Below are 6,000 nucleotides of genomic sequence, written 5' to 3' on the forward strand. Positions count from 1 at the left end.
ATACCTCCATACATATACATATATACATACATACATATACATGCATACATACATATACATACATACATATACATATATACATACATACATTTATATATATATATACACATACATATATATATACGTACATACACATACTTACATACACATACATACATATACATACATACACATACGTAGATACACACATACATACATAAATATACACACATACACATATATACATACATATATATATACATGTATATGTATCTATGTATAAGTATTTATGTATGTATGTATGTATGTTTGTATATATATATATGTATGTATGTGTATGTATATATGTATGTATGTGTATGTATGTATGTGTATGTATGTATGTGTATGTATATGTATTTATGTATGTATATATATGTATGTATGTGTTTGTATATATGTATATATATGCATGTATGTGTATGTATGTATAAGTATTTATGTATGTATGAATGTATATGAATATATATGTATATGAATGTATATATTTGTGTGTATGTATGTATGTATGTGTATGCATATATGTGTGTATGTATATGTATGTATATGTATGAATGTATGTATGTGTTTATGTATGTATATGTATATATATATGTATATATACACATATACACACATATATATACATATATATACATATACATACATATTCATAAATACATATACATACATATATACATACATATACATTCATACACATACATACACACACATATATGCATACACATATATACATACATACATACACATATATACATTCATATACATACATATATACATAACATATACATACATATACATTCATACATACATACATAAATACTTATACATACATGTACATACATACATGCATATATATATACATATATACAAACATACATATACATACATACATATACATACACATACATACATACACATATACATATATACATACACATACATACATATACACATACATATATATACGTACATACACATACTTACATACACATACTTACATACACATACATACAAATACAGACGTAGATACACATACATACATATACATATATACATACACATACATACATACATATACATACACACACATATAAGCATACACATATATATATATATATATACATTCATATACATATATATTCATATACATATATACATACATATACATTCATACACATACATACACACATACACATACATACACATACATACATACACATACATACATACACATACATACATGTACTTACATACACATACATACATATATACATATACATACATACACATGCATACATACATAGATATAAATATATACTTACATATACATACATATATAGATATACATATACACACATACATATACATACATACATACTTACATATACATACATACATATACATACATACACATACATACATACACATACATAAACATACACATACATACATACATATACACATATGCATGTATATGTATGTATATGTATGTATGTGTGTGTATGTATATGTTTGTGTATGTATATATGTATATGTATGTATATATGTATGTATATGTATATATGTATGTATATGTATTTATGTATGTGTATGTATGTATGTGTATGTATATATATATGTGTGTGTATGTTTATGTATGTATGTGTATATGTGTATGTGTATATATACATATATACATACATACATATATATTGTTTATTGATTATTCATATTTTTGATTAAACGCTTTATCGATACTACAAAGCGTTGTACAAGGTTTAAAATAACATTAAACAAATTTAACAATTAAGACATCTTTATATACATACATACACATACATACATACATACATATACATACATATATACATACACACACATACATACATACATATATACATATACATATATACATACACATACATACATATACATACACATGCATACATATATACACATACATACATATATATACATACATATACATACATACACATACATATATATATATACAAACATACATACATACATAAATACTTATACATACATACATATACATGTATATATGTAAGTGTATATGTATAAGTATGTATGTATATATGTGTATGTGTGTATTTTTATGTATGTATGTGTGTATCTACATATGTGTATGTATTTGTATGCATGTATATGTATGTGTGTGTATGTAAGTATGTGTATGTACGTATATATATATATGTATGTATATATGTTTGTATATGTATGTATATATGTATATGTATGTGTATGTATGTATATGTATGCATGTATATATTTATGTATATGTATATGTATGTAGGTATATGTATGTATGTGTATGTGTATGTATGTATATGTATGTACGTATATGTATGTATATGTATGTTTGTATATATGTATATATATGCATGTATGTGTATGTATAAGTATTTATGTATGTATGAATGTATATGTATGTATATGAATATATATGTATATGAATGTATATGTGTGTGTGTATGTATGTATTTGTATGTATGTATATGTATGTATGTGTATGAATGTATGTATGTGTATGTATGTGTTTATTTATGTATATATATATATGTGTGTATATATACACATATACACATATATACACATATACACACACACATATATATACATATACATACACATACATACATATATATACATATACACATACATATACATATATACATATACATACATACATATATATTCATAAATACATATACATACATATATACATACATATACATACATATACATTCATACACATACATGCATACACATATATACATACATACACACACATATACATTCATATACATATACATACATATACATATATATATACATATACATATATATACATACATACAAACATACATACATATACATACATACATATAAATATATACATAAATACATATACATACATACATATACACATACATACATACACATACATACATACACATACATACACATACATACACATATACATACATAAATTCTTATACATACATACATATACATGTATATATGTATGTGTATATGTATATGTATGTATGTATATATGTGTATGTGTGTATATTTATGTATGTATGTATGTGTGTATACGTATGTGTATGTATTTGTATGTATGTATATGTATGTGTATGTAAGTATGTGTATGTACGTATATATATATGTATGTATATATGTATATGTATGTATGCATGTATATGTATGTATGTATGTATGTATATATGTATATATGTATGTATGTATGCATATGTATATGTATGCATGCATATATGTATGTAGGTATATGTATGTATGTGTATGTATGTATTTATGTGTATGTGTATGTACATACGTATATATATGTATGTTTGTATATATGTATATGTATGCATATATGTGTATGTATGTACATGTATGTATAAGTATTTATGTATGTATGAATGTATATGTATGTATATGTATATGAATATATATGTATATGAATGTATATATCTCTATGTATGTATGTATATATGTGTATGCATATATGTGTGTATGTATATGTATGTATGTATATGTATGTATGTGTATGAATGTATGAATGTGTATGTATGTGTATATATATATGTATACATACATAAACATACACACATATATATATACATACACATATATAAATACATATATACATACATATACATACATAAATACTTATACATACATATATACCTATACATATATGCATACATATACATATATACATACATATACATGCATACATACATATACATATACACATACATACATACATATACATACATACATAAATATACACATGTATACATACATATATATATATATACATGTATATGTATCTATGTATAAGTATTTATGTATGTATGTATGTATATATGTATATATATGTATATGTATATATGTATGTATAAGTATTTATGTATGTATATGTGTATGTATATATATGTGTGTATGTTTATGTATGCATGTTTATGTATGTATATGTATGTATGTGTATATGTGTATGTGTATATATACATACATACATACATATTGTTTATTGTTTATTGATTATTCATATTTTTGTTTAAACGCTTTATCAACACTACAAAGGGTTGTACAAGGTTTAAAATAACATTTAAACAAATTTAAAAATTAAGACATATCTTTATATACATACATACATACACATACATACATACATATACATACATATATACATACATACACACATACATATACCTACATACATATACATACACATACATATACATGCATACATATACATATATACATACATATACATGCATACATATACATATATACATACATATACATACATATTTCATACACATACATACATATACATACACATACATATATGCATACACATATATACATACATACACACACATATACATTCATATACATATATATTCATATACATGTACATACATATACATTCATACATACAAAAATACTAATACATACATGTACATATATACAAACATACATATACATACATACATATACATACATACATATACATACACATACACATATACATACATACATATACCTACATACATATACATGCATACATACATATACATATATGCATACATACACATACTTACATACACATACATACATATGCAACATACAAATACATACGTAGATACACACATACATACATACATAAATATACATACTTATTCATATACACATACATATATACATATGTATGTATGTATAAGTATTTATGTATGTATATGTATGTATTTATGTATGTATATATATGTATGTGGATGTATATATGTATGTGTATGTATGTGTGTGTATGTATGTATGTGTATGTATGTATATGTATGTATGTATATATATGTATGTATATGTATGTATGTATATGTATGTATGTGTATGTATATGTTTGTGTATGTATGTATATGTATGTATGTATGTGTATGTATGTATATGTATGTATGTATATGTATGTATGTATATATGTATATGTATATATGTATGTATAAGTATTTATGTATGTATATGTATGTATATATGTATTTATATATGTGTATGTATATATATATGTGTGTATGTTTATGTATGTATATATGTATGTATAAGTATTTATGTATGTATATGTATGTATATATGTATTTATATATGTGTATGTATATATATATGTGTGTATGTTTATGTATGTATGTGTATGTATGTATATGTATGTATGTGTAAGAATTTATGTATGTATATGTGTGTTTATGTGTGTATGTATGTGTATATATATGTTTGTATGTATGTATGTGTATATATATGTATGTATATGTATGTTTGTATGTATATGTATGTGTCTATGTGTATATATGTATGTATGTATATGTATGTATGTATGTGTATAAATGTATGTTTGTGTATGTATTTATATGTATGTGTGTATGTGTATATATATATGTAGGTGTATGTATGTATGGATGTGTATGTATGTATATGTATGCATGTATATATATATATGTATGTGTATGTATGTATTTGTATGCATGTATATGTATGTATATATGTGTGTGTGTGTATGTATGTATGTATACATATATACATACATATATATATATACGTACATACACATACTTACATACACATACATATGCAACATACAAATACATACGTAGATACACACATACATACATACATAAATATACACACATACACATATATACATACATACTTATACATATACACATACATATATACATGTATATGTATGTATGTATAAGTATTTATGTATGTATATGTATGTATGTTTGTATATATATATATGTATGTATATATGTATGTATATGTATGTATGTATGTATGTATGTGTATGTATGTATGTATATGTATGTATGTATGTATATATGTATATGTATGTATAAGTATTTATGTATGTATATGTATGTATATATGTATGAATGAATATATGTGTATGTATATATATGTGTGTATGTTTATGTATGT

The sequence above is a fragment of the Geotrypetes seraphini genome, chromosome 15, assembly GCF_902459505.1.
Source record: "Geotrypetes seraphini chromosome 15, aGeoSer1.1, whole genome shotgun sequence".
In the NCBI taxonomy this organism is placed as follows: domain Eukaryota; kingdom Metazoa; phylum Chordata; class Amphibia; order Gymnophiona; family Dermophiidae; genus Geotrypetes; species Geotrypetes seraphini.